Raw genomic sequence first — 24,564 nt, 5'->3', positions numbered from 1 at the left:
AAATGAATAGTTTTTCCCTAGATACCCTGTGCCAACCAAAATGTTGTGCCACCATTTTAGACAAGCTGAATTTGGAGGTAACAGGTCCTAAACAGATCAGTGTCCTGCTTCTTTTGGTATTGCTACAAGGCCTTGTGGCAAACCTGCCAGAAGAGAAAGACCATTGAAACAATATAATACAAACATGATTAAATACTTTATCTAAGAACAAACAGACTTTTCAAAAAGTAACTATAGATAAGCAGAACTGAAAGTGTTTCTGGTGGAATGGCAGAGATGCTATGAAGTCATCGCTTGGATTGATGATTCTGTGATTCTGTGTGAAAGGTTAGTGATGAACATCAATTGCAGCCCCTCATACTACACACCATAAGATTTTTCAAAGTTACAGGAGAGTCTAAATAATTTCTTTTTTTTATAACTATATTGAATTTGGGGTTTATTTTCATTCATTAAGGCTAGAAGTAATTGATTATCAAAAGAATCCAGGGAAAATGAAGACATGAGATAGCCAGTTCTGAAAGCTGGTAACAGTGCAGCAACCACTCTTTGGTGGAAGCAGCAAGTTGTGCAGTGTCACTGACAAAAGCTTGTTTTTTCCCACTGGCTGACACTTCCCTGGTTGCAGTGGGACACCACGGGAGCTTCTGCTGGTAGGAATGCTGGATGTTACAAGCACAACCTTGAACAACTCTGACACTTGGCAGAGAGCCACTGCAGAAGGCAGAGTAGAGTGCTCACAATTGTCCTTCATTCCCTGTAAATGGATGTTTTGAACCAGCAAGAGTTTTTTTTTCCCAGGGATAATGGAATTTAATAATTAAGAAAGAAGGTCTTTTAAGAAAGAGATGCATCTCTCACTGTAGCAAGACCCATTCCCAGAGTTTTACCTCAGTTGCCTGGAAATATCTTGGCTCTGGGAATGGCCCTGACCTTCTGGGAGCAGGGGGACAGAGCCGGTGCTGTCCCTGAGCAGGGCTGCAGCAGACGGAGAGCCCAGCTGCTGGGGTGGCTCCGTACTGCAGGAGAATTGCCTGGTCTAGTTCCTGCTCTTAGAAGCAAAGGCTACATTTCTTTTCTGGTAGGTAATTTATGATTGCGTGGAGGTTATTTTACTTCGGGAGATAAAGAAGTCGTACTTTATCCTTGTTTGTTAGCCACAGTTGTTGCTTTGTGCTGATGTTGCTAGAAACTGGACTGAAAGCCAGCTGGAGGCCCTGCATATAACTTTTAATTTCCAGGTAGGATACAGTATCTAGTTTATCTGGCACTTGCTGGGAGGTAGATCCCTTTTCCTTAAGGTACTTGCTAATGGAAAGAAAAACTGGTCTTTCAAGTTGCATGTGGGGCATGTGATTTGAGAATGGGCTGATAAGTAAATGGAACTGATAAATTAATTTTGCTTGCTTATTTGCTGCTTTCCCCTTTGCGCCAAGTACTGCTGGATGCAATAACAACGAAATGCCCATGGGAAATTTAAGAACTGTTTCAACTGTAGCCACTAATGTGATAATAAATGCACAGAACTTAGTCAAAAGCAAAATAAAGTAATCAAACCTAATGAAAGATTAATTGAATTGAAAATGCTTGTCCTGACAGGTTTTGGTTTACAGGCGTATTTACATCCAGAACTCAGCAGAGCTCCACGTGACGTGCTGGGCCAGTCCTACAGCCCATCTTTCTGCAGCAGATCTTTGATTAGCTGATCCTTTGAAAGCGTGCACATAAACCGTTTGCAAAGACAGTGCTGAGAAGGAGGACAGCTGGGGTCATTATTTGGGTAGGTGATAGTATTTTCCTTGTAAACCACAGATAAAGTGTTCCACATCTCTGTTTCAGATTGTGAAATAGACCAGGCTGTTCTGGAGCTAAGTTTTCCTCCACAGGAAGCCCATTGTTTGGAAAGCTGAGGGAGTACCGCACCCCTCTGCGCATACAGATGCAGCTCTCTGATAAGCCCTGGTTCTCCAACAGGCGTGAATACCTAGAAGTGATCTGATAATGCTATTGTTATAGCTCCGATATTGAAAATCCTATAAGAAATGATAAAGGTGTTTACACGACTTTATTGGAGTAGGTAACTTGATCTGAGTGAGGAAGCAAATTAACAAGTAGGAATTACAATGCCCAGTTAAAAGCAAAGGCAGGTCATCAATCTGGAATAAGTTACTGGAAGTGAGCAAGAATTGCAAATCCAAGGGCCAAGCTCTTCTTAAAGGAAAAGAGTGGCCTTTTGTACTTAGCCTACAAAAATACCGACAGTCTGGCAGCTTTGTATTTCTCTGTAGGTTAATACAAAATGCAAACTACCTAGAAGAAATGTCATTGCATAGATAAGCATTCAAAAATAAATGCCCCTTTCCCCTTGCCTCTATCGGCAGAAATAGGATCTAGGAAGTAAAGCTAGAAAATCTTCATGTAAAAATGGGCTGTTGATGAACAAGCATATCTCCGCTGCTTCGTGGAGGAAAATAGTGTCTAGAGGATAGAGTTAATACAGCTTTATGTACTTCAGAGATCATGTAGACACTAAACTCTTCTGAGTGTCATGCATTTGGTTATTATAAAATAAAAGCTGAACAAGGATTCCTTCAAATATTGTAGCAATTCACACCTTAGTAATTCCACATTTACATATTTAGGTCTTGTAATCACTGATCAGCTCTAGTAATGCTGCTTTTCCTGGTCCTTTACACTACAAAAATGAAGAGTTTGTAAGGATGTGTTAGCTTTTCATGAGTCAGAGATTCATGGAGACTACCCAAAACATGAGTGCGAAGACTTCTTTCTTCTAGTCTCCATAGACACCTAGACCAGCAACTCAGTTTCAGCTTAGGTCCTACTGAAATAGTAGATCATATACAATATGTTCTGCATTTTTGGGAAATTTGGTTGGAAAGATAGTTGCAAAACTCTATTTTTGGTTGGGATAGAGTTAAGTTTCTTCATAGCAGCCTTACAGTGTTATGCTTCAGATTTGTGACGAAAACAGTGTTGATAACAGAGTGGTGTTTTAGTTGTTGCTGAGCAGTGCTTGCACAGCTCAGCTTCTTGTGCAGCCCTGCCAGTGAGCAGGCTGGGGGTGCACAGGGAGTTGGGAGGGGACACAATGGGAACAGCTGCCTCCAACTGACCGCAGGGGTATCCCAAACCATATGACCCCATGCTCATCAATAAAAGCTGGGGGGGAGTTTGCCAGGGCTGCTGTTACTTGGGGGCTGGCTGGGCATCGGCCTGCTGGTGGTGAGCAGTTTCTTTTTGTTGCACTTGTTGGGTTTTTCTCTTGATTGAGTGTGGTTTTATTTATTTATTTATTATATTTAATTGTATTTTTTTTTTCTTATTCAACTGTCTTTCTCTCAACCCAGGAATTTTCTAACTTTTGCTCTTCTGCTTCTCTTTTCCCATCCCGCTGGAAGTCAGTGAGCAAGCGGCTGTGTGGTGCTTAGCTGCCTACCAGGGCTAAACCACAGCAAACGATTTGTTTATATGTTGCTCCTGAGTATTCACTTTCTGTGAAAAGCCTGATTTTAAAAATATATATGCTCCCCTTGCTCCTTATACAAATAGCTTGGCTGAATAAAAGTAGTTTTTTAGAGTAAAAGCTGAAGTCACATTCTTTTCAGCAGAGTAATCCTGACAGATTTGAAATTCTTATTCCAAAGCTTAAGGCACTCCAAAAAAAAAAAAAAAAAAAAGAATTTTAGAAAACTCAGAGCTTTGAAAATTACAGTCCAAATAGTTGACAATTTATGAAACCAAGTATTTCTGCTCTAAGCAGCTGAAGTGGGATCTTAAAGTGGGAAGTGTTGGGCAGACTTCGAGTGGCAGTGTTCACACTGCTGCCAGCCCAGCTTGGAGTGCAAGTAGCATGGTTGAGCTTTAATCTTGAAGCAGCTCTTACTGTGCATAAGATGATCCAAAACGCTTCCTAAGTATTTTGTATTTTAATTGCTCATCTGCTTGGAACAACTGATTAAGATCATATAGCTGTTATTTATAGCTCTATTCTTAAAAAATGCACACAGAGAAGCGCCTTTTGCCTTTGCATTTACAGTCCTGCCTCTCCAATATTATGAGCAGATCATCTCTGTTCTGCTGGGACGCACAGGCTGCTGCTGTGATGGTAGATCTGTCCCTGGTTCATTCACTCAGAAAAGACACCACTCTACAGCAGTATTTCCACATAGCCACAGGCACCTTCGATCTTTATTGAGCATCCACAATGTGATTGTATCATTATGTGACTGGTGCAGCTCATTTTAATAGTGTTTGTACTTCTCTCCTTTTGACCTTTAAGTCTTGGCTTGCTATAAAACCAGTGTGTGGTCAGAAACAAAGCTGTATGCCACAGAACTTGTTGGAATTTGAAGTAAAGTATTGTAAAAGTGGAAGTGTCAAGAAAGATCAAGTTTACACTGATTTATATAAACAATTTATTCAAACTCTTTGAATACAGATAAACATTCCTTGTGCAATATTTGTTATGGTTTCACCTGCTTGAAGCTGGAAACTGGAAGTGTTTTGATAAATGGGATAGGAAAGTTTGTTGAGTTGATCTGCAGCTGCAAGTTCTTCTGTAAGTCATGCTAAAATGCTTGTATCTTGCAACAGCAATACTTCTTTTTAATTCTAAACATATTTTTTTTTTCCACAGAGGAGGAAGCATTACCGTGTACTGCAGTTACTGTGACTGGCTATACTTGATGGCATTTCCTGGAGAATAAGAGATACGGATTTTGGTGATACACTTTCATTGATGTAGATGTAAGTCATGATTTAAATCATTTAAAAAAGCTTCTTACAACATTACTAACTCACATTTTATTCAATTACTTGAAATTCTGTTTGATCTGAAACTGAGATTTCAACAAGTACAAGATCAAATTTTAGGTCTGTGGAGAAAGCAAGAAAATGTGAGGGCTAGAAAAAGATATTTGAAGGACCCTTTAAAACATTCTTTAGAATAACAATAATTACAAAAGATACAAATTTTTACATTAAACAGTCAACAGTATTCTTAGGCAATTTAAAGAAATCATGTATTTAGCGTTGTCTGTTTCTGTAATCTCCCTGCTGATAGTGGCTTGATCTTCCCTTAAATCCTAGTGGTACAAAACAGAACATCTTTGTGGGTGAAGTATTTGCAAAGTATATTGTAATAAATAAAAGGTGTACAGAAAGGCAAAGGTAACAAAACAAAAAACAAAAACAAAAACAACAACAAAAACAAAACAAAACAAAAAAAAAAAAAAAAACAAAAAAAACCCACAGAATTGACATGTAATGAATATTCCCAAATCAATTCCAGAAATATTTTTTTAAACAGCTTTGTAGCACTGGTGATTCTTGCTTTCAAGCTTACTTCCAGCACTATGATAGCTAACAACTTAATTTGCTTCTAAAGATCTTGAGGCCATCATACAACTCAAAGGGATAAGGATTTTAAAGCTTATGTATTTTTATAGGAGTTGGTGGTATCCACTCGGACTCCTTTACCACACCAGGCTCTGTAGGTAGTGAAGAGCTGGAGACAGCTAACACAGGGAAAGAAACATTTCACGCAAGTAGTTAGTCTGTATCCTCTGAGCGTTGACTGAGGACTTCAGATTGTTTCTGTGTGTTTAGGGGGCAAAGTTAAACATCTTTACATTTAGTGTTAAGATGCTACTTAGTAACTTCTGAGACAGGTGGCAGGATGTCTCACCGAAGTGAAACTAAGGTTGCCCTGCTGAGCTTCCACCTGCTACCTAAATGCACATTGTTGCCAAATGAAGGGAGGTGTTGCCTTGATGCCAACAGATTGTGAGACTATCAGTTAAAGGTAATGTATTAAGATTGTGAGGTTAAGAACTAGAAAATGTGCACTGGACAACAAAACCTAGAAGCCTCTGTCTTAAAGCTGCAGAATTGTTTAACATTATTTGTTTCCTAATCATAAGCATGAAAAAGTGGCACAGGTTCTAGTATAGCATATCCCTTCTCAGATACTTAAACTTTTCCTGAACTGGTAATTTGATTCTTAATTACAATTTCCCCACTGGGCTTTTTATTATTATTATTATTTTTTTTTTTTTTTTTGGGGGGGGGGGGGGGGAGGGGGGAGAGAGAAGGCTCTAGGGAAATGTAGGAATATAGGAATATTAACATCAAGGCAGCCTTTTTTTTTATTTTTTTATTTTATTATTTTTTTTTTAATGTGGAGATCAGAGTATTAGCTGTGGAGATGATCACAGAGCTGGTTGCATAAAGGGGCCAGTCTTGATGCTACTTGGAGATTTCACATGTGCATGTGCTGCAGCCTCCTTTATCTGTACAACTCAGTGTGAATTAGGCATGAGTTAGAGAGTTAGAAAAGAATGTAACATTTCTGGGATGTTCAGGGAACATAAGTGATGAAAATGCAGGTGCTTTTAGACTTCAGAAACATATGTGGTTAGTCATTTATGATTTCACTTTTGCCTAAATTTCACTTTAATCTTTGTTTGATTTCAAACTCATATTCTTGGCTTAGGCTTTTGCAGTCAGGAACTTCGACTAAAGCACTTGGTTTTATTTATTTATTCATTTATTTTTGCATGAGGACAGCCTCACCATAAATGTCTCTCCAGATTTGGGTAGACTATATGATTTATAAAAATCTTGACCCTTCCCCACACAGCAGATTTTATTGGACTCGTTACTGAATTTGGTAACAGATAAAATTTGTATTGTTGATGTCCCTCCTCTGGTTCCTTGTGATGGCTTGGCCACTGCTTATTGACTTTCACATATCAACAGCTTTATTAGCCATTGGACCTATATCCTTGCCTAGTGGATGACATCTGATTTGCAGAGAGAAAGTTTCTTTTCAGTCTCATCTTACAGACTGATATTTCTGTTCAGTTTACAGACCTTATTATTGTGCATGCTTTCGGCAGTTGTGGAAGGACACCACTGCTGTGTCATATAATTGACCCACCTCATTTATTTGGACCACCTTCTTCTGAAAAGAGCAGATGCACTCCTTGTGTACACTTAGCTTATCTAACCACTGGTACTCGAATCATCAGCTTTGCCAGGACATGGATATAATTAGGGATTCACGACTCTAAAAACATTCCAGTGCTATTTGGTGAATTGAACAATAGTCATGCAGCTCCACCAAGTCTGTGCAGAAATAAAAACCCTACCAGTATTACTAGAAATCCTGTAAGCTCAAGTACCAGAAACTTTTGCTGTAGATTTAAAAATCACAAATCCAACCATTACTGACATTCTCTTAAGGAAAAAATGTCATTTAATTCTCATTAAAATTTCCATTAAAAAATTATGCTCAGTGCAAAGGGTAGATATGAATAAGGACAGATTGTGTAATAAGGAAAGCTGTGACAAGTTTTTGTGCTTATGACACAGATTGACATCAGTCAAGTCACTTAAAAGAGTCTTCAGAAATGGATATTGGTTGTCTCTGGGGGCTATACGATTCTCAGAGAATTTGAAGAACTAGAGCTCAAATTTTTTAAATGTGCCCATCAACAACACCTTCAACTAACTTAATGAGGAGAAAGTCTTTCTATGTTGAACCATTACTATGAAGACAATCAAGGGTATCAGAGTATCCCTAAACTAAGGCTCTGACCCTGTGCCACCTGATGAAGGAGCTGCTATTGGTTTCTCAGGTGAGATTCCACACTTAATGATTTTTTGTGGTAAAAAGAATCCAACTGCTGGCCTTTTGGTCTGGTTTGGGAAATGTACTGCTAAAAGTACATACCTGCTGCAGTTAGTGTTTGTAAAAAGTTAGCACTTTGTAAGAACATTTCCATCAGTTAGCTTTTCATCTCTCACCCCTCATTTCATTTCTCTCATTATGTCATGGCTTAACACAGCTGAGGTCACCAATTCCATCACCTCAAAATAAAAATGAGGCTTATAGCAGTAGCTGCTAAAACATGGTTAGAACTAGAATACAAATAAAAATAACTCCTGACTGCGCAAGTTATGGGCAGGTTGATGACATTTCATCCACTGGTATCTCTAGTGGATACTGAGTCAATCCTAGTACTACATTGTGTTCTTCATTTTAAGATAGCATGCCTATAGCACAGAATGTAAGGGACTTGCAAGCAGATAAACCAGCAGTAGTATCATTATCACATTAAGTAATCATTTGAAATGCATTTAATTTCACACCATAGTAAGTACTGCTGAAACCACCACAAGCATATTAATGAAATAGCCCATTTATTTCAGCCTTGATTATGTGCCGGTTTGTGGACATTGTATCTCAGAAGCACTCACATGGAATGTACCCTAATCTTTTGTGGGTTAGGGGACAGATTTATTTATGTCTATAAAATAGTAATTTCCCACTAGACAGAGAAGACTTATTAGGAGAAGCTGTTCAATTTTCAGATGTCTCCCTGGACAGTTTTATTTTCGTTCAGAATCTTGTTTTAGGTGAGATCCTCCAAGCAATGGCAGTCTATGGTTAAATGTGTCCTTTGGAAAACTGTGCCTTAGTTTCTGGATTATCTTGATGCAACTTCCTTCCCTTACCTGCACAGCATGCACTTTTGGCCTTTCTGCATGTATTTAGACTTTTCTAATGTTTTTGAGTTGTTGCACTGTTTTGTTTGTTTGTTTTCTTTGAAGGGGTAGTGGGTTAAAAAGTTGAAGTTTGTTAATGATAGTTCATTTTTTCTTCTTTTCTTTATGCATGTATCAGCAGTAGTTTACTTGTGGATCTATATCACCTCCGTAAGCTGTTTTGAAGCAGCAACCCTTTTTTTTTTCTTTTAACTGTTTAAACCATTGTATCTGACCCAGTGGGTTTTGGAATCCAAGTCCTTGGCTGCAGGCATTACTGCAATATAATTGTTAGTTATTATTATAATAACCATCACAGTAATACGGACTAGCAGCAGCAACTCAATATTTGCGAGCCATTGGCGATCTGCTTACTGTTTCAATTTCTAAACTAATCTCTTGTATCATCAGTTAGGAATTAAAACCTAAGGGAAAAGAGATACGTTCATTAGTTTTGCATCTCCAGACCTCTCTGGAAGGTTGCTGCGGGCGGAGAACTTTGCCATTGCTCCTTCTGGCCCCCACACAACGCCCGCAGCGACCCTGACCCAAGCTCCACCTGAGCAGGCAACTGGCCCGTGCCTCACCAAGTCAAAAGAGGAAAACCAGGGCCAGGTCTGTAGGTCTTATAAGCACGTTTGGGAGCGTTTATTAATTCTGGAGGAAAAAAATGAGGGTTCACGTGGAACGAGCTGGAGAAGACACATGTGAACGAATTGGTGGTGGAGCGCTGATGCGCGGGATGGCTCTTCTGAGGCTGGGAGGGCTGCTAGGAAGGGAGCGATACAGTCACAGGGATGCACCCCTGCCAGCCTTGGCTTTTACACGAACCAGGGAGCTCCGAAACGAGCCCCTGCTGCCTTCCCACCTCCGCCACCTCATCTGGTGGTGGCGTTGAGGGGGGAGCCCGGCGGCGGCGTGAGGCGCTCGCTCGCTCTCTCCGCAGTTCCCCTTCCGAGAGCGCCTCATTTCCTCGCCACGTCCCCCGCAGGAAGCGGGGCGGCAGCGGCGGGGCCGGGATCCGCAGCCCCTCTCACACACACACACACACACAGAGAGCGGGGTCGGGGTGTGTGTGTGTGTGTGTGTGTGGGGTGCGCTGCGTGTGGCGATGCCGCGCGGGCGCCGCCCGTTGGGGTGGGGGCACGCGGAGATGCGCGCGGGGGGGGGGGGGGGGGGGCTGGATGCTCCCTTCGAGGCGCATGCGCGCTCCCAGCGCTCCATGACGAGAGCGCTGGGGCAGCAGCGGGAGGCCGGCGCGCGCTCCCATAGGCCGCCTTCCCTCCCTCTCCCTCTCTTCCCCCCCCCCCTTTCTCCTTTACCCTAGCGGGGGCGCGCGCGCTGGAGCCGCCGGGCGCGCGCCGCCGCCGCCTCCGCTGTCAGGCGCGGGCGCTGCCCGCCCTCGGCTCGCGCGCGCGCGCGCGCGCTGTCAGCGTCTCGCGCCCCGTCTCGCAGTCCGGCGGCGGCGGCTGGGGCTGGGGCTTGGGGCTCGGGGCTGGGGCTGCGCGTTTCCGTCTCCGCGCCCCGCTGCCCCCCCTTCCCCACCCCCCTGCCCGCCCCTCATCCTCCTCCTCCTCTCCTCCTCCTCCTCCTCCTCCTCCTCGCCCCGGCGTCTCTCCGCAGCCTCGGCCCTCGGGTAAGGGGATGCGGGGGTCGCGGGAGGCGGGCGCCGAGCCCCCGGGCCTGGCGCCGCCGCCGCCGCTGCTCAGCAACGGTCGCCGTGAGGGGAGGGAAAAGCGGGGGGCGGCCCCAGCCCCGAGCCCGGCTCCCGCACCTGAGCGAGGGGCCCGGGCCGCCGGGAGGAGTGGGGAGGCCGGGGCCGGGCCCCGTGAGGAGCCCGGTGGGGAGCGGGGAGCGGGGAGCGGGGGGCGGGGGGCGGCCTCCGGGTCCCCTCATCCCCGGGGCCGCGGCCGCCTGAGGGGAGCCGCTGGGCTGCGGGCGGCGGGGCCGCGCCTCACGGCCCGGGCCGCTTGGGGAAGTGCGGGGTGAGGAGCCGGCGGGTGCTGCTCGCGGCTCCTTGCGCTGCTCGGCTCTCGGGGTCTGTTGCTGGTGAGGTGTTTTGTGTTGTTTTTTTTCTTTTTTTTTTTTTTTTTTGCCTCAAGTTTGTGCTTAACGCCTGCTCGGGTCTGTCACACGTGTGTGCTCTCCAAAGGCTGCGAGCCTCTGCTCTCAGAAGTAGGCAGGGACCGGAGGAAAGGGCTGAATGTTGCTGATCGATCGCCCTGAGCATCCTCTCGCTTCATAACCCTGTTATCCGGTGGCGTTTGCTGCATCGTGCCTGGTCCTGGTTGTACCAAACAGCCTCTGGGCACTGACATCAGCTGACGCTGCTGCTGCTTGAAGGGCTGAGTTCCTTGGGGCAGCACCTGCCTCAGTGTGCGCAGCATAACCTGCGGGAACACAGCGTGGTCGTCCGCATGTTGGGTGGATGTGGGAAACTACCAATGTTTAGAATATTCTTCACTTTCTGTGTGACAAATACAGCGTCTGTGTGTGTGTGAACACTGGTGTATACACACACACATGCTTCCTCTACCCCAAAATGCAGCGTTTTGGTGTCTTGTTATCCAGGCATTGATTGAAAACTGATGGAGTAAATACTTCAGAAAGAGTGTTTAAGCATGAAAAGGTCCTTGGCTTTTCTAGCATTAGTCAATTTTTGTTCTAAGTCATTCTCCAGTGTAAATTATCAAAAACTTTGGAGAAGTCTGAGCTGAAAAAAAAAGTCAGCATTGCCTGTGTGGTTCTTGCTTTGGGCAATGTTACAGAAAGCTCTGTTATAATTCTTTCCATTATTAAAGAGAGCTAGTTATTAGAACTTATAAATTAATGACTGTACTTTGATGTATTTCCAGTAATATCCATTTCTCCAGTTATTACAAATATGCTTACTACCAAATTTTTATTGATACTTGTTAGGGTTTTATATACGTGTTAGGTAGGGTACGTACCTATCTGTACCTGTAACTGGCAACCTATCATATTGCAGAGTTTGCATATTTTCCCAACAAAACATAATGAGACAACCTTTTTTCAGGTTCAAAGTATAATCAATTATTCATATTTTTGAGGAAACAGCTCAGTAATGAGGGAAGTAGGAATCAGCCTGGAATGTCAAATCATGCAAATTCACTTTCTCAGTGATGTTGCTGCCAGGACGCTTGACAACAGAGAAGCACAGCAGGTCGGGCTGCAAGTAGTATCTCTCTTTTTCTTTTACTCCCGTAACCAGCAAAATTCTAAACAAAACAAGAAACAATAGCTGAGCAACTTAGAAGATATTAGGTCTAGTTAATATTAGAACACAAAAAAAACAGTGTTATCAGTGCTTGCTGGGATACAAAGTGAATTAGCAAAGGTAATACTAAACCGCATAGTGACTTCCTTTTGTTTTGGCGTCTGTGACTCTGCAAACAGAGGCTTGATTGTACAGGGAAGTTTGCATATATTACAGATATTACAGACCGTTCATGGGACTAACCTGAAAAATTTTCAGTCCACTCCTGTCTCTCTGTAGCTGTATAGAATTGCTGCTTTATCTGTATTAAACTGAATGATTTTTCCAGTCTTAGAGTTTATGCACAGTATAAAATGTATGTACAAAATTATTTTTTATCTGATCAGTCTGTTCATTGAAATTTAAGGGGATCAAGGTGAAGAAATTTTGGACTTAGGTATTTAAATCTTGTTAAACCAGAATTTTAAGTAAAAAATAATTACTATAATGTTAGGCTGGTCTGGAGGGGGAGCTAGTGTCAAAGCAAAATGTGACTTCATTTTTTTCTGGTCTCATTCAAAAGCTTGCTGTTTGGTCATAGATTATGCTTCTAATACAATAAGGAAAACAAACGCAGATGATGCACGCTATGTGTGATTGCATTAATATGCATCTGTTATAGGATGAGTATAGCCTGCAGATGATGTGTGTGTTTTTTAGGAAAATCACTTGCATGTTTTGCTATTATGCAACAACAGCCGTCTTCAAAGTTAGAAGTAGCAAGATCAAGCTCTCATAAATCATGAAATGCCAGAGATTCTTGTAAAACTGTAGCCTGGCCTGTAAATATTTGGTTAAATGTTGCATTTTCCCTTACAATGTTTCTTTTAGTGTATGGAGTAGAATGGCATAGACTGTGTTCAGTGAGCAACATGATATCTTAGTCCCAAATAATATGTGGCCTCACTATTTGTTACATGCTTCTCTTACCGTACCTTGTTAATTTTCTCTTCTACTGTTTCATTACCTTCAGTCTCTAGTGCCTGCACATTTCGCTAGAAACATTTTCACAGAATTCTCTGGAGATGTGTTATGTGTCCCTTCATGCTCCCAATTCAGGGCTCTTTTGACATGATTTTTCAAAATAATCTATCAGTGTTTTAATGATCTGCATGCTCTGAAATGCTTTATCATGAAGGTCTGTCTCCCAGGTACCAACAATAACCTGGCTTTTCTTTATTACTTTTTTTTTTTTTTTTTTTTTTTTGTAGATCACTTAACTGGGATCTGTGAATGGGTATGCTACAAAAGATCTTACTGTTTGATTTGTAGGTTGATGTCTGTTGATTTAGACTGCAAGTATAAATATCTAGAGCTGCTGTAAAGTTAGCCCCAAGATACTAAGTCAAAAGTTTTGAGTGCCCGTTGAAAGACCTTTTTTCATTAAGAGGATTTGCTTGTGAGGAACCAGAAGAAAATTGAATCCTCCAGGACAATAATAATCCCCTCCCTTTTTGTGTAATACCTATCTTACTAGCCTTACACTTGCCAGTATTTGCAGCACATACAGCCAAGTACTTGTATAATACAGTATTATTTGTACTTTTTAAAATATCTTGTTCACTAATACAGCAAAAGCACCTTGTACATGTGGTCTTTCGCCTGAGTTTTTATTTCTTCCTACCAGTCTTTTCACCCATCTCAGCCTTGCTGTGCAGCCTAAATTCAAGATTTTGTTCACTGTGTCAACTAGAGTTGACAGGGCAGATGCAGAGCCCTGTACCTGGGAAGGAAGGGCACCCTGCAGTGATGTAGGTGGGGGACTGGCAAGCTGGGAAGTGACTCTGCTGAAAAGACCCGAGGGTCCTGGTGGGCAGCAAGCTGAATGTAGGCCAGCAGCTGCCTGCCCCCGCAGGAAAAGGCCGGCGGCATCTCAGGCTGTATGAACAGCACAGCCAGTGGATAGAGGGAAGGGATTATCCCTCTCTACTGGGGCTCATTAGACCCACATCTACAGTACCTTGTCCAGTTTTGGGACCCTCAATACAGGGAAGATTCATTAAACTGAAGTGAGTTCAGTGGAGGACCAGGGCTAGGGAGCTGCAGCACTTGCCCTGTGAGGAGAGGCTGAGATCTGGGTTTGTTTGGCAGGAGAAGAGGAGGCTCCAGGGGGATTTAACAACAACCTGCTGGTACCTTGGAGGAGATGGAGCAATGCTCTTTTCTTAGCTGTATGGTGGGAGCTCAAGAGTCAGTGATCATAAGTTGGAGTAAAGAAGGCTCAGACTGGGTGGAGAACTTCCTCTACATGCTGTGGAAGTGGTTGCTCAGAGAAGTTCTGCAGTCTCTGTCTTACAAGTTTTCAAGACCCGGCTGAATAAAGCTGAGCAATTTGGTCTGATCTTGCAGGTGACTTGAGTTTGAGCAGGAGGTTGGACTTGGGACATCTAGAGGCCTCTTCCAACCTGTGTTATCATATCAGTCTAAAATTGCCGATGCCTAGCTCCCAGGGGCCTTGTGCTGGAACATAGTCGGTACAGAGAAAATGTGTAGGTGGCTCAGCTGTAACATATCAAAACAAAATAACAATAAAGTTACAGTGAGCTTGACAAAAGCATCATTTGTGTGTCAGGATATACGTTTTGCTGTCTCTTAGGAAGATGCGTGTGGACCTTCAAGCGCTTTTTAAGGAAAAGATAACCTTTTGTAGTGCAAAAGGGTAGCTTTCTGTAGCTTTCTTTGGAAAGGAGGAAAAAAAAATATGTTTCACATAAAAAGAAAACATTGAAGGAACTCAGCTTTGATATGGACACCTGGCACAGAATGGGTCATCTTGGAAAGCCTTTGAGAACTTAAAAGAAAACAAAAAATGAATTTTCTATAGGATATTATCTGGTAGCCTTAAAAACGGGTGATCTTTCTGGATCGTTTGTCATGATAGATAAGTCAATTCATATTATGCAGCTCATAATGCATCATTTCAAGGTGATGATTTTCAGACTATCTATTAAATCAGTTGCAACCAATTTTCAGCCCCTTCACTCCCCCTTACTCCCCAATACATGATATACTAGTTCTATCACATAATTACCGTTTCTTCCTCTTATTTTCTAACCTACCTCCCTCTACTGCTCCAAGTTTTCATACAGGGATGGGGAACAAATAAAGGAGGAGAAGCAGTCCTAAGATGCAAGATGCCCAGTAATTGTTTTAAGACTTCAGGCTACAGATCTGCAAATCAGGAGAGCTGTCTGTGGCTACTATTAAATGATAGGTTGGGAATATTTTTTTTTGTCATTTTTTATTTTTGTTGAAGTATGAGATACTACTTGAGGAAGTCTTTGAATAAACCTTTTCTGAAGTTTTTGCTCTGTTATTTGTATGAGCTAAACTGTAGTGCTTGGGACACCCCCCTGGATCCCCAACCCTGTTGTTTGCTTCATAACTTTATAGTGTTAAGGTGAATAATTTTCTGTAATGCTAGAAAGTTTCTTTTGCGAGATGGTAATAGCAATGCATATCACCATGACATTATTAATTCTGCAAGGTAAAGACTGTTTTTAGAAGCCTTGGAATATTGCCGTGAATATCTTATGGAAGCTAATTCTGGCTTGCCCTGTGTGAGACTCTTCTTTCAAAGCATTGCTCTTCCATAAGTTTTTTGTAAAACAACTAAGAATTCTATTCCAAGAACCTCCCAATGTTTATCTTTAGTTTACTAAATTTCTTATCGTGAACTTTACTATAATTTGGATAGATAGAACTTGAACAGTGTCATAACTCTTTATGCTAAATCTGATTTCATGAGTACAAATGCACTTTTCAAGCTCTTTGGAGATTTTTCTCAATTTTTTGGAGGTGTTTGTGTGTATGTGTGTAGTAAAGCAAAAAGATGTGACATGCTGTTTATTGACTGGTTCATAGAACTTAGTGTTTTTGTTTGTTTGTTTTGTTTTGTTTTTTAAAAACAACAACAACAACAAAAAACCAACAAATTTGCTACATTATCAGTGTATTCAATTACATAAATTTATTTGTTAAACTCTTTGTCAATGAAGAGGTTTCTGTTGACCAAGAAGCAAACGACCTCTTTCAAAAATGCAAGCTTTCAGTAAAATTGCCCAGAGCCTTTGTTTTAACTCCCTGCCTCTATTTATGATGATAAAATATGGAATATAGTTGAAAAATATATATTACATATACATGTATGTATATATTATATACAAAATATACAGTATAAAATATGTCAGCTACGCTGACATCTAACCTCCTTCTGGGTGTTTGTTAGGCAACTTCCCCTGACAGTCCATATGGATATTCACACATTAGATGGTTGTGTAGTTGAGAATGAACAGTTTTTGCTGTTGCAGTATATGTAGTACGGTGATCTTCTTTTTCTCCCTGTTGAGTAATGCTCTCTTGGCATGTAATTGCTAAAGGTTTGAATGCCTAACAGAATTTTATTTGCATTTCTTGCATTTATGGTTCACTCTTGTTGAAAAAATATTTGATAAATGTTATCATGTAATAAGACTTGATTTTCCTATGATGTTGTCATTTACTATAGTCACTGTAAAAGAGTTTTTATTCTAGGTTAGACCTCTTGGCTGTAGTCAAGTGAATTGTTCACGAGCTAGTGACAGCTATCGCCAAACGTAGGGAATGGTAGGGAGCAGTACGGCATTTCTGCAGGCATGATGCTGTCTCGCAAAAGGAAGAATGATGGGACTTAATATTTGAAATGAAGGCATCTTGTTCATTTATCTGAAGACATAATAGCAGTGCTTTCTGTATTTTTACTTGAGGAAGTTGTTTATATTTTGAAAATTATGACTTACACCTAAGTCATACTGAGTTGATGAAGACATCCATATAAAATTTTAATTGTGTCTTTCTACCAATTAACTAGAAAAATAAATGATTGATCTTGATGGCTTATTGTTTTTGTAGATTTGTCTAACTTTTTATTTCTGAAAATCTCAGCTAGTGGATGGAGATATGCTTTAGTGTCCCATCAGAAGTGTCAACCAAGACACCAATTGCATGGTTATTTTTTAAAATAAATGTGATAAATAGGAAACAGAATGGGATCCCATTAGTTTGAGTGCTGTTTTGAGAGCTCATGAAGATTTGTCTAAGGAGCCTTCCTCTGACTCTCTTAATGTTTATGTAGTCAATGTAAATATGGAAACACTTTTTCACAGTTTATTTAAATATATTTTCTCCTGACACTGATATGAAATGTTGCAATATGTTCACACTGTTTTAGACAGCAAAGATGTATCCTGGGAGTTCATGAAGATTGTTGTTTCCTGCTGAGAAGTTTGAGTAGTGGGTGTAATTCAGTGGCACCTGCAGGTTAAGCATATTCAACCAGTACAGTTTTGGGCATATGGAGGGGTATTCCATTGACCTGGCTTCTAACGCAGTAAAGCATTGCTTGTTCTCTTAATGGTACTCTGCACCATTTCTGTTTTTTCTAGTGTTCCTCCAAGTCATAAACAGAGGATCTGTAGATTGATAACCTTTGGTAGCAGCTTTTCTCCTGAAGTCTCTTGCAAATGTGTAGCACTGTTGTTTAAGCTTTTTAACTTCCCTGGCAGGAGCAACGACAGGTAGATTGATTATTTCTTTATCTGGTTTAGACATTTCTTATCGGAAGAGATGATAGCTTTAACTGTGCTTTTTGAAATAGTAAGTGCTTTGGAATGAAAATGTACGGAATGCTCTGTTGGACAGCTCTTTTCTTGGTTGTTGCTCAAAAACATTGCACCAACTTAGTGCTTATTAACTGCCATTGCTCGGTGTTGAAGGGTATGTAGAGCTCAATGGTTCCCTTAGACTATGGCCTTTTTTTTTTTTTTTTTTTTTTTTTTTTTACTGCTATGCTAGGTTAAATGTAATTATAGAGAAAAATGTGCTGTGAACTGTGAATTCCCATCTGAGAATTCTTCAGCTGTGCTTAGATGTGCTGTGTGAAGACGTTACTGTGTTATGAAGGTGAACAGTCCCAGGTGTGCACAGTTAGCATGAAGTAATATAAAAAAACAAACAAAACAAAACAAGTATGGCAGTATTTAAGGAAAATCAGTATAAAGGCTTTTTGCAGTGTATTAGTAGTGCATATCAGTGTGAAAAGTTTCTGCTGGACTGCTTAATCTGAAACGGAATATCGTTTCTCTCATTGTGATTTCTAGTGGCATTTATAATATTGGGGTAATTGCTAAGAGTTACTTGGTCAGCATGTGTACCATGGTGAAAAGATACTTGGCAAGAGGAGCCATCGGTTCTTGAAGATTCAGCCTGAGCCTCAACAAGATGTTTTGTCTCTCTGCTATCTTTTATCTTGCCCTTTTAAGCTTTAGACTTTCTATTTCCTGACACAGACTTTTGAAGCATAGTGACAGGTTTGTCCTTCCTTATCCAGTAGGCTCACTAATGAGTTCAATGATGGACAGCGCTGTTGTCAAACTGCATCTCTGTAAAACTGTGCTTATAGTAAAAGCTACTACAAAATGTGCTTTTACATCAGACTTAAGATGGCATCTCAGTGTTTTTTCTTTCATTCTTCCCTGTTTTCTTCTATATACTACCTTTTTCTTTCAGACCATTTTTTCTTGGGATTAGGATTTAGCAGAAAACCCAATTTTGTAATTCTGTATTCCTCCTTGGTGTCTTAGTGCCTCTGTCAGCGCCTCCTGACTACTGTAGGAAAGGGTGATCTATGGCTAAGAAAAAGTTGTTATGAAGGAAAACAGTGGTGATTGGTGTAATTTAAAAAGTTCTTTGCTATATAAAAGCAGGATTATCCTCTAATACAAGTCACTTAGGGTAGCTTGTAACACAGTCATTGGGTAGTGCAGGGAAACCTACACTGCAACAGATACCTACTTGTTTTGGGAGTGAATGAAGGACTCTTGTGGAGGTTCATACACTGCAGACTGAAAGAGAGAAGAAGATGAAGTTCAGCTGGATTAAACTAAACATGTAACTTTGAAAGGGATATTTGCTTTTTGTCACTAAATAGGAAAGATGTATAAATTTCTAGAAATTTCCATTAAAAATTAAGCATCGAAACAGTAAGAGAGGAATGCAAGATTGCCCAATGGATAGTAAAAGAAGAGGATAAGAAAGGAGCAGAAGCACTTCAGGAGGAAGCTTCATGCATACATTTAGCTATAGTTTCTTCTTAATATCATACTAGTTTAGTCTGTTTATTGGTATGCACACTCAAGGAAAAGGTATGTTACAAAATGATTGTGCAAAAATGAGCAACTTGACAGACCTGAAACTTCTATGAAATTAAACCTATCTTAGTTTTAGTACATGTTTTTTTCCCTTAACGTTTAGGCTTCTTAAAGTTTGTACTTTTTTGCTGCACTGAAACATAGATTTTTACTTATTTATTTATTTATTTATTTATTTTTGTGTGTGTAATATTCATGCTAACAGAATTATATTGAATAAAAATTTTCAGCTTCCTTCGTTATTGGGCACCATCAGCTACCTAACAAATTTTGACAAAGTCTCTCAGGTTTCTGTGGAGCAGGCTCTTATTAAAAATCTCTGACCATTTCTTTGATCTTAATTGATAGAGTCTCAGCTCTGATAGTCTTCTCAACCTTTTTTTGTGGATCTACCTTTTTATTAGCATGTGTCTGATAAACATGAAGCTGCAGCTCTGTCTAGCCCCGAGGGAAGGAGTAGTGTTGTCTCTTCCTTTTTTCTCAGCTTCCTGGATGCTGAACGCTGCTGGCAGCTGTTCATAGCCTTCCCATGGAGCAGCAATGGCAGCAATATGAAATTGATACCATCTTTGAAATGTGCACAGCTGCTGGGATGGTTCTGAATCACAGCAGTAGAGTTAACCTCAGTCTTGTTAATGTCACCTTACTGCTATTTGACTAATCAGTTAATAAAAGTAGAGTCACTGAAGCTGTCTGATGATAGACTTCGGAATAAAGTGCTGTGATTATTATTTGGTTATTGTTTGAAAAACTGAAAGTGAAAGATGGCATTATGTAGAGATATTACTATGTATACTAGTTCCTGGTATAATTTCCATAGCAATATCAAACTGTGGGCTCACTATGAGCAGCTTTGAATTACTTACCTGTTTAAAAAGGAAGAAAAAGACAGGAAGCAACAGGGAACACCTCTGTGGCACAAAATATTATGCTATTTTTCTTTTAATCTGCTACTGTATGAATTGTTTTAATATGCAATAAAGGATTCTTAGTAGTTCTGTTGGCACTTGTCTTACGTGTTACTTCCCCAAGTAATGCGTGCTTTGGTGTTTGTAGTGGTCTCTGTAGTGGTAGTAGAGATGTGTATTTATTAATTTTAAAATAACTATCTCCCTAATATCTTAAGTTTAATAGGCTGAGTCAAACCCCACAGTTTCAAATAGTTCCTTATAATTAATACCAAGGACTACTACCTTTTTATACATAAATACAAAATTTGAAAAAGAAACAAACAAACAAAACCTTTTTTTGTGTGTGTGCGTCTTACAGTTATCTTCCTTTTTGTTGCATTTTTAACATCACTATTGTTTTTCAGTGGCTTGCATGGTACTTTCTTCCTCTGAGAAGCTTGCTGGTTTTCATCTTAGAGTTTTTTTTCTTGCTGGCACTGTCAAACTTTGTCTTCCTACCCTTCTCCTTTAAAGGGTAGGTCTTCTATTTTAAGCTAATAACTGTAACCTATAACAAATAATCATGAGGCTGTACTGCACAAATAATTTCCTTCCTCAGGTTTAAGCAGAGGTTGGCTTCTTACTGAATTTCTTGACCTTATTTGAAAACAATGGGTTTTGCCAGCGTTTATTCATTCTTCATGGTGCTTGTATTCTCAGTTAAAAACTTTCTTAATTTGGCTTTTCTGACAGCTTTTTTCGGTCTTCTCTTTCAGTAGCCTTTGTTTAGGGACAGTTTTCTCATTGTCCTTCTTTCTGAGTGGTTGTTAGATTTCTGAAGATGGTTGCTTCTTCTCTTTTTTTTTGCACTTTTTCCCTTTTCTTATTTTTTTGTACTCTTCCAGATTTATCTGCACTTAGATTTTATTTTCTTAAGCTGGTTTGATTTCAAATCCCTTTTGGCTGCATCAACACTAATAAAGTGAACCATTGTCTGGTCTTGAGGACAGCTGGCATGGAATGAGATTTGCTCATTCTGTTAATCTCTCGGCTTTCAAAGCAGGTAGTTGCATGCATAGTACCACTTGGAAGTTTTCCTGGCGATGTGATAACCCTAAGAGTGTTCCCAAGGGTTATTTAGAAGAGTGCAGTTGGCCTTTATCAAAAGTATTTTGGGGCTTGTTCTAGCGCAATGATTTGCATTTCAGTGTCTGGGAAAGTTTAAGGCACTCTTATGTTGATGCAGACTTTTAGGTTCGCTTTCACAAAACCAATAGTCAACCCAGTTACTAATTAGAAGTAAATTCAACTATGTCTATGATCTGCTTCCTGAAAGCCTTATTCTGTGGTTCATTAATACTAACTCTGGTGCTTTGAATGATTCTGCTAGCTGTCTAGAAGAAAAATATAATGAAAAAGAAACAAACCACCTCTCCCTCAACCACTTAAATTTTCTTGTTTGGCAATTTTTCTTTTTCTTTGCTCCTCATCGCTGTAACATTCTTATTTTAACGTTATGTGGAGACTTTCAGAATGTTTGGCTTCTTTTACGGTCTGGATCTCAGAACAAGGGTATAAACCGTAGATATTCAGGACAAAATTTCTTGCTTTACTTGCTTTTTAGCTGTATCTGTCCTTCCTAAGCCAAATGCGCCTTCTAACTTTATGTAGTACCCCTCTAAACATGTTGTCAATTGAGTGATATTTTTGTTTACATTCTGAGATTTCCAGCTCTTGTCTTATTCCCCATAGTTTTATCATTAGTTTAGAGATCAAGAAAACTCTGAAGACAGTCTGCAGTTTGCTGTCTTTCCTTCCCTGTGATCATTTAACTATGCTTCCACTCCTCACTTTGGAGTTGAGAACTAGGTTAGCATTTGTAAGCCCTCTTATTTTATTAAAGAAGAAAGTCTTTGCCTCTAGTTTGCTCATTGGTGATACGAATGACAGCAGATTTTTAGCTTCCAGTCTGGGAAGCACAGATGGCACTTCACATGGTTGAGAAGAAGTGGAACTCTGGGGAAATGAAACACAACATACGTTTTCCTGGATTTGAGAGAGCTAAGAGAGGTTCAGTGCCTCCTGCCTTTTCCCTAATTTTCCCGAAATCTGTGTTACACATGCAAGTGTGTAATGTAGTAGCAATGCCGCTACAGCATACGTGAAACTCCCTAGAGTGAAAAATCTAGGGGTAGGGGTATTCCCAGATCTTCCTTCAGGGCGTGTCGTGATGTGTCAGTGAGAGCCATCAATTTTTGAAGTAAAAGGCAAAAATGAGTCAAATGACTGGCCTAATGCCTCTTGAAAGAGGAGAGCCGGAAAGAGCTTAGCAAAACTATAAAATGTCCAGTTGCCTTATTTCATTTAGGGTGACTTACCAATGCAAAACAAATATTTAAAACACATATTGAGGATGTTGTTCAGTAACTTAGTTATTAGGCACTTAAGTATGTTTGTGAAGGAAATGTGTTGATTATATACCGCTCTGTACTATATCGGTTTTGTTGACTGTTCTATATTTATGCTCTGAGAAACCATTGTGTCTGAAATTTTCAGTATCTCAAAGTGACTTTATATCTTAGAGCATCTGTTTTATGTTTTCTTCCAGTAAGGATAAGCACTTTGATACTGAACTCAGTTCCTAATTATTATTTGTACCATTAAAACAGCACTGGCATAGAAAAAAGTCGAAGTGCCAAAGTTCTACCTGAAAAGGGGAAAATGTAAGTGAGGAAAGCCTTGTCATTTAGGCTTGTTTTGGGGACTTGGAGGGGAATACAATGCTTCCAAATCTGCATCTTGTTTGATTCAGTAGAATTTTGTTAAACAATTTTATGTCCTTCTCAAACTTGCAGTAGTCACAGCTTGTTTAAAGGGGAACCTTTACTACAAACTGAGCAGCAGAAAGAATCCCTTGCACTTCACTGCATAATGGCTAATTCCTGAGAGCCTTTATCCTCTCTGCAGGATAAGTTAGATGTTTTGGATTGAATCCTTAAATATTATGGGTTCAGTATATTCTAGCTTTTCTTTAGCTCTTAGCAGTAATGAAATCTTAGACTTATATAAAGATTATTTTACCCATATAAAGGTTATCTTTCTCTCTGTTCCCCTGGGTTGTATTTTCTTTCCATGTTTGTTTGAGGAAACCTACTTAGTGTTAGCAGCTAAAGCTGATATCAGACAGGTGGGTTGATGGGTGTAAGAGAAATTAAGTTCCTTTTTTTTTTTTTTTTTCCAGCTAAATAAGTGTTTCACCATTGAAGTAACATTCTGTCATTTTAAACTTGAAAGCACTTCTTTGGAGCTGCACTTGGTTTACTGGAGGAATAATTTTTTCCTTGTTTTTGTTTACCAAATGTGGAAAAAAAATGTTCATAGTAACAATGTAGCTCATGTTGCAGTTCTGTTTTTTTTAATGATTTTGTTGGGATAAATTGATTCTCTTATGTAATATTTTTCTTAACATAATTTTAGTCACTTCCCTGCCAGCTACTTGAAATAATAGAGCCAACACTGAAATGAGCAAGTTAGTGACCTTGCTAAAAAGCTGGTCTGACTGCTTCTGAAATGCCAAGGAGATGGGATTATCATACTTAGTAGGTGGTTTATGTGTTTGGAACTAAAAACAGTGGTTTAAGTTCAATAAAATAAAATAATAAAAAAAAAAATTGCAAATTCACATAGTCAAGTGCTGAGAAGAGCTCCTGGCACAAGTAGGCTGCTCATCAGAGAGAGATGGCTGTGGTATGACCCAGCTCCTGATCTGTTTCCTTCTCAGATGATGTGGCTCTGCAGCAGTAACGTGATTCCAAGCCACATGAGGTGGTTTCTAGCATTTAAAAGAGGTTGTTAGGACCAGCCAATAAAGCACTGCTTCATTTGCATTTAGGACATGGTATGTAGCTCTGATCAGTCACACTCAGAAAAGGCTGAGTCTCAAAAGATCAAGGAAAGAAAAGAACTTAGTGTGATTATGCTAAAGTTGAGCTTCCTTTCTTAAAGGAGAATGAAAGAGAATTTGGCAAGTGACGCCTAGAAAGAAATAACAATAGTCTTTGCTGAGTGTTAGAAAGTATATGGGAGAGAGAAATAACACAAAATAACTGTATCTAAGGGATAAACTTAGTAACAAAACTAGTTTGAAAATCAGTCTAGTCTTCAAAAAATAGTAGCAGGGAGAAACTCAGATGTTCAAGATGATCTTTGGTACAATTACATAGTAGTACTCTGTAAGATGATAAAGTTGATCCCAGAGGTAAAAATTAAAGACGTACATCTGAGATTTTTTAGTTCTAGAAAAATAGAAATTTTGGAGAAGGGATAGCACAGCTGAGAAAAGATTTGATTGTTGTTTGTCATAACGTTTCCAATTTTACATATTCTGTTCTTCAGGGCTTCCACTGGTAGCCTGCAGGGAACAGGAGGGAATATTTATTTATTTATTTGTTTATTCCTTCTTGGTGCATAGCTTAAATTTGGTGTTTTATCCATCTTTTTCTGAAGCAGAGGCAATTTGCCACTGACCAAAGGGATTTTGAGTTGAGGTGTCTGGTTCTTCCTGTATTAGTGGGAAAATAGTTCAGGCCTGGCATGGGGGGCTGGTGCCTGCATTCAAATTTAAATGAGTTTGCCCCAG

At 40.1% G+C, this 24,564-nt stretch overlaps 1 protein-coding gene across 4 annotated transcripts in view; it reads left to right on the top strand.

Annotated features, from left to right (window-relative positions):
- Nucleotides 1-4,749: 4,749 nt before the first annotated feature.
- Nucleotides 4,750-24,564, top strand: part of FUT8 (fucosyltransferase 8) — a 98,423-nt gene continuing 78,608 nt past the window's right edge. For 3 of the 4 annotated variants that reach the window (XM_082761694.1, XM_082761693.1, XM_082761696.1), the window contains exon 1: nt 9,942-10,207. The gene's annotated coding sequence lies outside the window, so the exon portion shown is untranslated. Of the gene's footprint in view, nt 4,768-9,941; nt 10,208-24,564 lie in introns of those variants that run through there. The other variant, XM_082761695.1, reaches the window with a different exon arrangement.

This window comes from Aythya marila, assembly GCF_965140915.1.
Source record: "Aythya marila genome assembly, chromosome: 5".
NCBI lineage: Eukaryota > Metazoa > Chordata > Aves > Anseriformes > Anatidae > Aythya > Aythya marila.
This window is presented reverse-complemented; position numbering and strand designations above follow the sequence as displayed.